Raw genomic sequence first — 14,020 nt, 5'->3', positions numbered from 1 at the left:
CAGAATCAGTCAGTTTAAAAACGCCTTCAGACAATTCTTTGCAGCTTTTTCTCTTCTCCATGCTCCGTGGGGCACACAGAGACACACAACAGAAAGGTTGAGTCAATTTTTCACCATTTGAACTGGTTGCCAGTATGATTTCTATATTGTCAGCACCTGTTAATTGATACAGGTGAGTTTAATTACAAATTACAGGAGCATCGTAAACATGGAATGCAGTTATTTCTTACAATTTTGAGAAGGTGCCAATAATTTTGTCCAGTCCGTTTTTGGAGCTTTGCGTGGAATGTGTCAGATTTGGCTTTTTGATTCTCCCCTTTATTATGTCATACCAATACAATTAAAAGAAATAAACATGAAAATGCCTAAACATTTGTAATTGCCTCAATTTTCTGGGCGAAGTGGTGCATTACCTGACAGAAATGCAGGGTTACACTATAGTTTGTAGGTGCTATAACTTTCATGCAAACCAATCAATATACGCTTATTGGGATTTTTTTAATCAAAAACTTAGTGGAATACTTTTTGGCCAAAATTTATGAAGAAATTAGATTTTTTTTTTTATTGCATATGTTTTACAGCAGAAAGTAAAAATATTTTTTTTTCCAACATTTTTGGTCTTTTTTTCGTGTATATCGCAAAAAAGAAAAAAAAATCCAGTGGTAATCAAATACCACCAAAAAAAGGCTCTATTTGTGTGAAATAAATTATATAAATTTTGTTTGGGTACAACGTTGCATGACCACGCAATTACCGATTAAAACAGCACAGTGCTAAATAGCAAAAAATTGCCTGGTCATGAAGGGGGTAAAATCTCCTGAAGCTGAAGTGGGTAAAGTACAGGTTTTGTGCTACTTTAAATAGTTTGTTTGAGCCAAGTTGAACTCGTTTGGGCCTCTCCACATCACCCAATCAGAGAAAGCCTTGTATAATTAAATAATATATAATCTTAGCCTCTTCACGCCGACCGTACGCAAATATGTAGCCCCATTGTACTGGGCTTTTTTTCCGTGGGGCCGCATATTTGCGTATCTTTCTTTGTGCTGGGAGCACACCGCATGGCGTGCTTCCAGCACAGAGACCGGGGTCTTACAGAGAGCCCCGGGCCCTTACTAACGGTCGTGACTCGGATCAGCCGATTCAGGGCCACCTGATCGCTGTGATAGCCTCTGGTTGGCTATCACAATAATCAGTCTCTGTGAAGCCTGCCCCCAGTTTTTTTTTCTCTGTGAATGGAGGAGAGAGATGCATTGTATCTCTCTCTCTCCTTGCAGGAAAAAAAAAAGTGTGTAAAAAAAATAAAATAAATAATAATAAAAAAATTAAAAAATACCTAGATAAAGGTTTGATCTAGGCCAGTGATAGAGTTAGTGTTTAGTTCAAGTTGGGGGTCAAAAGTCAAGGTCAGTATTTTTTTTTTAGAGGATTTTTTTTCTTTGGGATTAGCGCCAATTAGTGTCAGTGTGTATTAGGTAGGGGGAAAAAAAAAAGCAAAATGTGCACTATTGTTTTTGGGCTGTATTACATGTACAAACAACAGCTAACATACACATATGTGGAAAAAAAATAATAATAAAAAAAAAAAAAAATTACCTATATCAAAGTTTTATCTATGCCAGTGCCAGTGCCAGGGTTAGTGTTTAGGTCAAGGTCAGGGTCAAAGGACAAGGTCAGGATCAGTATTTTTTTTTTGTTTTTTACAGGATTTTTTTTTTTTTTCAATGCCAATTAGTGTCAGTGTGTATTAGGTAGGGGAAAAAAAAGCAAAATGCGCTCTATTGTTTTTGGGCTGTATTACAGGTACAAACAACAGCTAACATACACATATGTGAGAAAAAAAAAAAGTGTGGAAAAAAAATAATAAAAAAATGTAAAAAAAAAAAATTACCTATATCAAAGTTTTATCTATGCCAGTGCCAGGGTTAGTGTTTAGGTCAAGGTCAGGGCCAAAGGACAAGGTCAGGATCAGTATTTTTTTTTATGTTTTTTACAGGATTTTTTTTTTTTTTTTTTTCAATGTCAATTAGTGTCAGTGTGTATTAGGTAGGATAAAAAAGAGCAAAATAGGCACTATTATTTTTGGGCTTTACTACAGGTACAAACAACAACTAACATACACATATGTGGATCGTCAGGAGCATAGGAATTTATTTTGGGTTGTTCTTTGGTGGAAGGTTATGGTAGTAGCAAGAAATATACAGCTAAATTAATTTTTTTTCTTTTTTTGGTCCAGTTTTTCTTATAAAATATAATAAAAAAAAAAACAGGAGATATCCATTACCATTTACCACCAAAAGAAAGCCCAATTCTGAAAAAAAAAAAAAAAACAGGTTATAATTCACCTGGATGCACAAATTATTTGTGATGATGTGAATGTACAGTTTTCCTAACACATGTTAAAGTTTCAAAATGATGCTTAGGCATTTAGATATGTTTTACTGTAAGGTGCGAAGGGGTTAAACATAATCTTGTAGTTAGGAGTCTGAGGACATGGTGCACTTAGTTGGTGAATGTCTGAATGCCGCGTGTTTGGCTGGTATAGTATACAGACGTATTAGAGGTCTATTAAACTGCGTGAACCTGAAGCTGTGAACCACTAAACAATCTAATACAGAGAGATTCTTTAAGCTTCTTTGTGGGTTAGCATACCCCGTCTGGAGAGTCTCTCCGCTCCTGGCAATTACAGTTAATCCTGGATTTCTATATATATCTCAGCTCCTCACAAGTGCTAGAGCTCTGATTTGATGAACTATTTTGTTCCCAGTCAAAGACTATCATCCATCCACACACGTGGCACCACCTACACATGACACAGAACTGAGAATTTGGGTGTTAATGACTGGGGTGATGAACTGATAGCAGACTGGATTTTATTTAACTGGTAAAAGAGTGTATTTAAATGAACATTTACTTACCCAGCGTTCCTAAATCTACTGGAAATGTTGCAGGTTTTGGAATCCAAACCTGGCCATAGATGGATGGAAATTCAAGCGGTTCAGCAGGGACTGCCCGAATTTTGATACATCTACAGGCAGGCTGGTTGTACAGACGTTGATCAGCCTTTGTACAGTCTGTCTGGGTTTTTTGATCAATCAGTGTTGCCAACTCAGGGCTGGGACAAGGGGTGGGCAGGAGAGGCAGCTGCCCCTGGCACAGTGAAGCAAGGGGCAAAGAATGGATACAGGGCGGCGCAGCCCTATACACTTGAGCAAGTCACATTGGGAGGCAGTACCACCTGCAGAATGCAACATGACCAGGGCTGGAGAAAAGGGTGGGCAGGGGGGCAGCTGCCCCTGATGCAGTGAAGCAAGGGGGCAAAGAATGGATGCAGGGTTGCGCAGCCCCATACACTTGAACAAATCACATTGGGAGGCAGTACCACCTGCAGAATGCAACATGACCAGGGCTGGAGAAAAGGGTGGGCAGGGGGGCAGCTGCCCCTGATGCAGTGAAGCAAGGGGGCAAAGAATGGATGCAGGGTTGTGCAGCCCCATACACTTGAACAAGTCACATTAGGAGGCAGTACCACCTGCAGAATGTAACATGACCAGGGCTGGGACAAGGGGTCGGTAGGAGGGGCAGCTGCTCCTGGCGCAGTGAAGCAAGGGTGCATAGAATGGATGCAGGGTGCCACGGGCCCATACACTTGAACACGTCACATTGGGAGGCAGTACCACCTGAAGAATGTGACATGACCAGGGCTGGGACAAGGTGTCGGTAGGAGGGGCATCTGCCCCTGGTGCAGTGAAGCAAGGGGGTAAAGAATGGATGCAGGGTGGTACAGCCATTCTATGGCATGTATTACAGTGGGGGAGGGGGTGCAGTTCTGGATCCTTGCTCTGAGCGCTGAACCACTCTGTCCCAGTACTGGCAACACTGATCATTGTATTCTGACAGATAGAACTCTCCCTGGCATCAGAATACAATGGGGTTGATTTACTAAAGGAAATAGACTGTGCACCTGGAAAAGAGCAGTTGCTCCAAAGCTTAGTAAATGAGCAGAAGCTCTACTAACTTTCATCATCCAATCATGTTCAAGCAAAACTACTGTTTTTTGTTTTTTTTTCCCTTGCATGTGATTAGGTATTCTTTTCAAAGTGCAGCTTTCCTCATGTTCTGGAGCAACTGCACTTTGCAAAGTGCACAGTCTATTTGCCTTTGGTAAATCAACACCAATAGCTCCATAAGAGGGATTCCCTCATCAACACCGAGTGTATTGATGAGGTTATCAAATCATTTTTTTTGTTCAACCTACTGGCTGAACGAGAAACAAAAAAAAAAAAAAAGCATCATCTGTGGCCTGCCTAAAACAGCATCAGGAATATCAAAAGGTGCAGCTGAATTTTAGACATTGACAAATTTTATTAATGTGTGGCAGAGAGTAATGAAAGAAAAAGTAGTGTAAATTTTCAGTGAGTACGTATTCTGAGTAATTATTGTGTTTACCTTAAGGCTCCATTCACACCTGAGTGTAGCGATTTACTAGGGTTTTTCGGGCATTTTTTAAAAGTATTTTTGCAGCTTTTTACAAGCATTTTTAAAGCTCCATTCACACCTGAGCGTAGCGATTTACTGGCACTTTTTGGGCATTTTTTTGCAGCATTTTACAAGCTTTTTTTATAGCGTTTTAGAAGTGTATTGCAAGCATTTTACAGCTTCAGGAATTTTTGTTTAGCCAATAGAAAGCACTAGAGGGGGGAGAAGGAGGGGAATTTAGGGGTGGAGAGCTGCTATTTTAGCTGAAAACGCTTGTAAAACGCTCTTAAAACACACAAGTCAGGCATTCAATTAAATTCTTTGAGGCCAAAAACGCTTGTAATCTGCCAAAAAGAAGCTCTTGTACTTTTCTGAACAACAAGCATTTTGCTTCAAGCGACAGGACGCTCAGATATGAACAAGGGCCATTGAAATGAATGGGATTTCGCTTGTTGAGCTTTTTTAGAGCTACAAGCTTCAAGAAGAAAATCGCTCAGGTGTGAACGGGGCCTAATGGTGAAGTTTAACCTGCTTATATTTTGCCTTTGCTGATTTCTCACTCTCCCCCTTGTTAACATGCTGATAAAATGTTCAAATAAAAATGTAGAATTTTCTTTATATACCTTGTTTTAGATTCAGTAATGTCATCACTGGGTCCCTTTCCTTCTCTATGCAATATAGACAGATCATGGCTGGTGGGAGGGGGTCGGCAGGGTGCTGTACATAGCTACCGAACACATCACAGCACCCTGCCTCAGTACTCCTCTCAAGAGCCCCCAGGACCATACTGTATATGCAACTATTCAAATCCTTTGATGGATGCATGTCTGGAGGAGCGAGACTTCCAAGGCAGGTTTATTTGCATGCAGGCTCCCCTAGGGAGTGCCCACATGTAATGCCGAACCTCCAAGGTCAAAAGGATTGAGACTCAATAAATGAAAAGGGTCGGGGACAAACAAGTTTAATATTGTTTATATGAGTTTTAATCTTCCTATATAGTAAAATGCAGAGAGGTCCCTTATGTCTCCAGTTCAGAGCAATGTGCCATTATATAAAAAAACAAAAGTTGAAAAGGATTAAAAGAGGTGCATGGAAGCCAGCCAGCCACCAGTCTAATGTACTCACCCTCCAGTCTGCCACCAACCAAGTAGACCTGTCTCATGATATAAATAAAGGGGTTTAATTGATACGCATTTGCAAACGCATGTGTAAGCTGCAGAGCCACGACACGGCACCCTGTTTTACCTGCAGTCCTAACACTTTTAATTTGAGTGTCTCCACACTGGGAGCACATGGCTGCTAATGGATTGATAGGAGGCAGGTGGGAGGGAGCAGCCCAAACTTCCCCTAACCCACCCCCATCCATGACTGGTCTAGTATCTCAAAACTCTAATAGCAATGTTATTGCGATGGTACAAACTGAAAACGACCAGCTGAGAAGCATACACCTCCAACCCCTTGGTGGATGCAGTGTAAAACACAGATTGGGACTTTATATGAGGCATTGGCCTGTAAAGCACAGCGCCTCCATCCCTAATTTCATAAAATATTTGGGACTTTACATGAGACAAGCAGGTCATGCTATTGGTCTCCATCCCTTTATATGAAAAAATTGGGGTCAAATCAGACTGCATCCACCAAAAAACGCACGAAAATCGCATGGTGGGACTTTAAATGAAGCACCAGCCTGTAGGCAAGGCGCCTCCATCCCTGGTTAAATAAACAATGTAGGCTATGTGGGACTTTAAGTGAGACACCAGCAGGTAATGCCCAGCGTCTCCATCCCTGTATCAGAAAAAACAAAAGTTGAAAAGGATTAAAAGAGGTGCATGGAAGCCAGCCAGCACCCAGTCTGATGTACTCAACTTCCAGTCTGCCACCAACCAAGTAGACCTGTCTCACGAAATAAATCTCTCACCTAAAGTCCCACATAGCCTACATTGTTTATGTGCCATTATATGACTTTTCTGATAGTAGCGTTCCATGAGTGTCATGATCGGATAGTTGTTCAGTCCCCCCAATGTGACATAATTAACAGCGCCTCAATGATTAGGTCCACTAGGGGGGGCGAAACGCATCTGAGGGTCCTCTCCTGCAGGAGGAGATCAGAGCTGAAGCCATCTTATGCTACCTGGTTCAGTTTTGATCACCGAGTTGGCGTTCTGAGTGGGATCGGTTGCCTTTTTTTTTTGTGGCACATTGTAGCCTGGTAAGCTGTTTAATACGATCTGCACCAGTTCAATACATGTCATGTCATGTAGGCGATAGGAACATTAAAGCAGTACTTTTTTATGTTTGCCTACATTAGACAGAGGAATGTTTGACTTCCATCTAAGACAAAGACAGTAGGCCCATTTCATAAACCTGTCTTTCCGTGGTCTTGATAAGCCTTATTTCCTTCAAAACTCTCAGATCGTAATTACCGAACAAACATAACAGGCTTTAGGTATACAGCTCTGTGAGTAGTTGTATTTTACTACTGCTAGTGCTATTAAGTCACTGTCCGTGTTATTTTGTTTTCAATGATTTTTATTGAAAATTTTACAAAATGCACATAGAAATCAGTGCAGAATAACAACAAGCAGTGGTACATCAGTATCAAACAACAGCCAACACGGCCCTAGGAGGCAAACACAATAACAAAGTAAAGGTCTATAGCCTAAGTAACAGAAAATCAGTAAACATAAGGTACCATAAGAGGCCGTTCCAATGGATAGATAGGTACTGCTAACCCAGATATTTGGCACCTTTCCATGCAAGCCCCAGGGCTAGTTGCAAAATATTGACCCTACAGACTTCTGCCCTAGACTGAAGCCGAGAATAGAAGTAACAAAGATGCTGCGTGATGTTACCACTGAAAACCTCATGTAAGCAGTGGTAAGAAACAGTATAGAGAGAGAAATGGAAAAGAAAGCCTAGAGAGGAAAGGAAGAAAAGATAAGAGAAGAAGGAAGAAGTGGAATTGGACCCAACCCGCACCCCGCCCCCAGACCCACCCGAATCCCTCAGGCACCCCCCGTGAGGTAGTTAATCCACGATTCCCACACCTTGTCAAACCTGCGCATTCTATCCTCCAATTGAGCCGATAAGCGCTCGTTCGCCATGATCCAGTTCAGTTTGTGCCTAAGCTGCCTGTCCGTGTTATTTTAACATCTCATTTATTAAAATCAAAGCAAATTTAAATTCACAAAGATTACTACACAGGCTATCACCCAGGCTTGAAAACAACGAAGCCAGCAGCAACTTTTTTGGCTCTGAGGAAGGGGGTTCGGGCTCGCCCCTGAAACGCGTCAACCTAACCACAGCAGCCTCATGCGGCACACTGCATACCATTCAGCATTGTGCGGTTCCTTGGCTACCTTGGAGATCTTATGTGTATTATATTGATGTGTGTTTATTCACACCTACTTTGTGAGTATAATGTATACTTTTTAATATTTTAATAAATATTTTTAGTGGTAATGCACAAGGTCGGTGCGCCCCTTTTCTTTTTCGTTGTTTCCCAGTTGGTTCCGGATACCCTTGATCCTAAAGGGGCAGCAAGACCACAAGCTTTGTCCACTCAAGTCTGAAGTATCCCTCTTCCCTCCGTCATATTTTCACTTGATCGCAGGAGAATTGTTCTACTACTTATCACCCAGGCTTCACATGAAACAACTTCTACAGAGCAGACATAGCTTGGTGCACCTCCATGATTCACTCCATGGCTATCCAAACCTGTTCCATGCTCAAGGGTCCAGACCTATCTGAAATCACTTCCCCAAACTAAGGAGTTTAGGTCATTCAAGTCCATGGAAAAAAACTCAAACCCCAGGACCAGACAGTGGCCTCTCAACCAGCCTAGCTGGAGCTCTTCACCTCCCAAACCAGGGGCGAAATATCCCACATACTGAAAGTCAACACTTTGGGCATTAACATAGTGTTCCACACCCACGCCCTAGACATGAATAACTTCCAGTGTGCCAAAGTCAGACTAGTCTTTACCACCACTGGTCTGCTCTTCACATTTTGCAAGTTCTTGCATCAGGAATGTCTGGACAAGAAGTGTTTAACATGTTTCTGTTTACCGAGAGCAAATCTAATATAAAACACAGTGGTCATATTCCTTAACAAGGTCAACACCTTGCTGCATTTCCTTTAATCACAGTAGAAACAAAAGGAAACTCTTGATGCTGCTTTTATTTACAGTCAACAGTAGGAGAGCTTTAGCAGTTACACTTGTCATAGTAAAAAATACATTTCCTGGCCTCAAAATACGTGTCCTCTTCTAAAATCCCTTCTCCCAGGGGGGAGTCCATTGCTTACACCCAAAGGGGAAAGCACTCACCATCATGTTGCCTACGTAGTGGCTTAAATATTCCTCACTCAACCAGAGACCTTCTTCCTAATACAAGATCTTTTCTACTCTGCATACCACCCAACCTCCCTATCCTCCCCACTGTCAGCAACAGTGCAACATAGTTCCTGCCACTGACACCGGCAATGGGACAATAGTCCTCTTACCGAATGACAAGTCTTCTTACTGACCCCAACTATGGTACACTTTTCTCCCATTGATACCAATGATGTGGCACTATTTCTCTGTTTGATACCAACAATAGGGCACTATACCTCCCACTGACACCAACAATGCGGCACTATTCCTCCCACTAAAAACAAATGATGGGGCACTATTCCTTCCACTGACACAAACAGTGAGGCATAATTCCTTCCACTGATACCAAAGATGGAGCACTATTCCTCCCAGTGACATCAATGATGAGGCATTATACGTCCCACTGACACCAATGATGGGGCACTATTCCTTCCACTAATACCAATGATGGGGCACTATTCCTTCCACTAATACCAATGATGGGGCACTATTCCTTCCACTAATACCAATGATGGGGCACTATTCCTTCCACTAATACCAATGATGGGGCACTATTCCTTCCACTAATACCAATGATGGGGCACTATTCGTCCCACTGACACCAATGATGGGGCACTATTCCTTCCACTAATACCAATGATGGGGCGCTATTCCTCCCACTGACACCAACAATGGAACAATATTCCTCTCAGTGATAGGGCAGGATTACTCCCCCTAAAACCAATCACCGTGCATTGTTTAATCCCAATGACACCAGGACATTTTCTTCTCCCACTGGCCACAGTTTGGCCCCCCTAAGGCTTGAAGGATAGTAAATTGGCCCTTTGTTTAGAAAGTTTGGAGACCCCTGCTCTAGGGCCTTAAATACTTCCCAGGAAACCAGAATTATGGGCATATCCGGCTCCCTAGCAACATGCTCAGGGAGCCTTCAGTAAAAGAGACTACAACTCACTACACACAGGTTCAGGGTGGTGATAACTGAGAGCTTCAATAGCGGTCTATGCAGGAAAATATGAAAAGGAGCCTTTTGAGATGGCGATAAAATAATACTTCAGGAGATAAAATAAGATTAAAGTTCACTTAACATGAAGAAATAAAGATGACATTTATGTTTGTGAATTGAACATTTTTAGGAGAAAATTGTCATGGCATTAAATAGGTACTGGTGTAAAAAATCATTCTTCTTGGTGAACTGATCCTATTGCATAGTTAATGGTTAAGCACAAGATGTGTGTGTGAAACGTGTCTACGTGACCCTATGTTGGTGTCTTTGGTGTCATCACTTTGTCAGCACTTTGGAAATTGAAGGCAATTGGAATTCCTGGATGTGCGGCCGTTTCTTTTCTTACAAGATCCTTTTGCATATGCTTTCTTCAAAAACACACACTTCTAGGAACTAACAAAACAGCTAACCAGCTTTATCTTTTCTCCCCATTCCTTACACTGCCCTCTGACCTACAAAATATCCTTTGAAACATGCAATCAACTCCAAAGTAGATTTAGTTCCAACCGTCATCATCTGTAATTAAGGAAAACCCAGATGCTTAGTTTAGTTCAGGATTTGCTTAGTTTACCGGACACTAACCATGTTCCATGATACAGAAAATCTGTTATTTAGAACACTTATCTAGACCAAACAAGACATCCTGTACTAATGCCTTGACCTGGGCATACTACCATATAATACCTATCCCCTTAAGGAGATTCAAAATCCAGATGGGTGAACCTTAAAGCGGAGTTCCACCCTAAAATAAAACTTACCTCCATCTTCATGCCCGGGGTCACCTGAAAAACAAATGGATAATCTCAATTCTTTTTTTTTTTTACTTACCTGGTTTAGAAGAAAATATACTCACCTTACTTCCTCTTCCTCCCCTCGGCGGCCACGGCGATTCATCACTTCCTGGCTTTGCAATGATTCCTGGGAGCTGAACGTCATCGCTCCCAGGAATCAATGCGCCTGCACCGGCCCCGACGTCAGTTCTGGTGCAGGCGCCGTCATACCTTGCTAAACAGCTTCTGGGCATGCCCAGAAGCTGTGCTGGGATGACACTGCGGCACCGGAAGTGACGGCGGGGCCAGTGCAGTGCATCGTGGGACCGAAGAAGACGGAAGAGGACGCAGAAGAGGATCGTGCTGGCTTCAAGCTGCCCACACCTGAGATGGCAGCGCTGGACAATACTTTTTCAAGGTAAGTATTTCTTCTAAAAGGTAAGTGCAACCCGGGACAGATCAGAGGCTAGCCATTGTGGAATCTACTAGCCCTGACTGTCCCGGGGGTATTTTTATTAAAAAAAGTATTCCCAGGGTGGAACTCCGCTTTAAGCACCACATGTTCAACCTAACTGAGCATGTCTGAAAAATCAGACATTGACAAGAATAGAGAAACCCTCCAGCGAGAGCCATGTATTAACCAAAAATAAACTAGACCCCCCTACGTAAGGTCACACAGTGCTAGTGATCTATATTCCAATCATATGTAAATAACTTGTGAACATACAATTAAAAAAAAAAGGGAAAAAAGGTTCATAAAAAGCGTTCAAATAAGTCTATGTGATAGGTCTTTTTTTCTAACGGACCCGTTATCTTCCCTGCCAAACTTTCTCCAGTCCTTTAATGTCTATGGGACCTTTTCCTATTTTCAAATTACCCTGTCAAAGTCCTCCACTCTTAACATCTCGGTGGATCGGGCCACAATCTGTTCATTGCGTCCTTCTTTTTCAGTCTGATGGGCGACTGATTTGCTACCCTCCTCTTTCCTACTTCCCTCCCCTTCTCCACCCAGTACACCTGGCCCAATTGTGGGGCATGTCACCATGCGGTTATTTGACCTTATGCTTCGCCTACCTTTTAGATTTCCTTTTATATCCCCTCTCTGCTTTACTATATTTGGTTGCACCTCCAAAGCTCATGAGTGTGTGTCAGAGGTTCCTCCTGAGGCTATCCTATTTGCCTTATAAGTTCCATTAGATAAATAATGATCAACTTGAAGTCTGCAGTGCTTTATATCTTTATATCTTTGCTCTCATTATGTTGTACCCGATTTAACCGTGAGATTTTCAGTGTCATTTTATGATTTCTTTGAACTTACGTGCATCTGTGTGATACACCTTTTCCAAAAAAAAGGAATTACAAAAAGAAAATAAGGGCTCATTCACATGGGTTCTCTGGCCCATACATTCATATGTGAATGAGTGGGTTGTATGTGCGGCTGGAGCTGCCCATTACTCTATGAGGACACAAAGGTATACCGATACAGCCGCATTTCCTAATTTGACAGTTATGCAGGTGCGGGTGAGTGACCCCAAATACATAATGTCTGTGATTGGGGCCATAAGTGTGCTAAACAAACAAAAAATGACTGATAATTTTGAAAAAAAAAAAAACAGTTTTCATAGTTTGTTAAAAATTTTTTGCAAACGGGTAATTTGTCTCCTTCAGGCGCTGATGAGACTGCACTGATGGGCACTGATAAGGTGGCACTGATGAAGCGGCACTGGTGAGCATTGATGAGACTGTACTGATAGGTGGCACTGATAGACTTGCTTATCACATAGCGCACCACCCATGCCCCCTAGGGGGTGCACAGGCAGCACATGCATGGTAGGACACACCTGGACGCCCTCCTGGCAATTTAGGCCTGTGCTCTAGCCGTTTTTTGGCTATAGCACGGGCAGGAATAGGTTAAAAAACTTAAAAACTGTGCAAAAAATGCAGGTAAAAGCAGGTAAATGCATATCCACTGTTTTTACCTGGCAGCACAGAGTGTAGCCTGCCTGCCCCCATCTTGTGTGCATATGCAGCCGGCAGCAGGAGAGAGAGGAGAGAGACAGCAAAACAGCCAACATAAGTCACAAATTATTCTTCTATAAGTAGCAGACCTTCTAGTATGTGGTATTCAAGAAAAAAAATGTCTTTCTTTCCTAAGAAGGATGGTCTCTCCAGGCCTCTGCAAACACTGGGGTTGATTTACTATAGTTAAATAAATTGTTCACTTTGCAAAGTGCAGTTGCCCTCTGCAAGTGCAGTTGCTCTAGTCTAGAGCTTAGTAAATAAGGTAAGACTTCACTTTGCAAAGACTAGCCAATCACATGCAAGGAAAAAAAACAAAAAAATAAAATTTTTGCTTGCACTTGATTGGATGATGGAAGTCAGCAGAGTTTCTGCTCATTTACTAAGCTCTGGAGCAACTGCATAGGCAGAGTGCAACTGCAATTTGCAAAGTGCACAGTCTTTTTCCCTTTAGTAGATCAATCCCACTGTGTACAGATATTCAAAAGATTTGGAGAGGTATGTCAAAATGTGGACAGGTTCTTCAAAATCTTTTGAATTACCCTCTCAAAATGGAAATAAAGATCTTAAATATCTCTTAAGCCATTTTGGAGTATCTTGGCTTGTGGTGGAAGTTGTGGGTGGTAGTGGGGGGGCCTCCAGGTCAACTTTTGCATCGGGGCCCACAACCTTCAAGCTACGCCTCTGTGTGGGGATCTTCAAAAAAGTAAGTTTACAAATTTCAAGATCGTTTTAATTAATGAGAGAAGGCTAGAAATAATTAAACACAATGTGGAAATTAAAGGGATTGTAAAATCTCAAGGTTTTTCACCTTGGTGCATTCTATGCACCAAGGTGAAAAACCTTCTTTGCTGCAGCTGCCCCCAGACCCCCCCCTTTTTTCTTACCTGGGCCAATCTGATCCAGCGATGAGCACGAGCCCAGCAGCTCCAGCCGCTGTCTCTCTCCTCATTGCACAGATTGATGGCAGCAGGAGCCATTGGCTCCTGCTGCTGTCAATCAAATCCAGTGACAGGGGAGCAGGGGGCGGGGCTGAGTCCCACTGTTTGTGTCAATGGACTCAGCAGTGGGACTCGGGAGCACCCACACAAGTGCCCCCAGGGAAAGCAGCTTTCTGTGGGGTCACCCGATGATGATGAAGAGCCAGGAGCGCCGGCGGGGCACTCCAGAAGAGGAGGAACGGGGCTGCTCTGTGCAAAACCACTGTATAAGTATAAAATGTTTGTTATTTTTCTTAGAAAAAAAAACTCTTTACAACTCCTTTAATATTTGATTTTAGATTTTGACCACAGATACACTTTAACAGCTACATTCAACTTTAGAAAAAATAAAAAATAATTGCACATATTTTTGCAGGAAAAGAAATGTGCAATTAAT

General features: G+C 42.3%; 1 protein-coding gene across 1 annotated transcript in view; it reads right to left on the bottom strand.

Annotated features, from left to right (window-relative positions):
* Positions 1 to 14,020, bottom strand: part of RD3 (RD3 regulator of GUCY2D) — an 89,421-nt gene that overhangs the window by 32,926 nt on the left and 42,475 nt on the right. The gene's annotated exons all lie outside the window — the stretch shown is intronic.

This window comes from Pelophylax lessonae (genome assembly GCF_965119305.1).
Source record: "Pelophylax lessonae genome assembly, chromosome: 3".
In the NCBI taxonomy this organism is placed as follows: Eukaryota; Metazoa; Chordata; class Amphibia; order Anura; family Ranidae; genus Pelophylax; species Pelophylax lessonae.
Note: the sequence above shows the minus strand (reverse complement) of the source record. Positions and strands in the feature narration are given on the sequence as shown.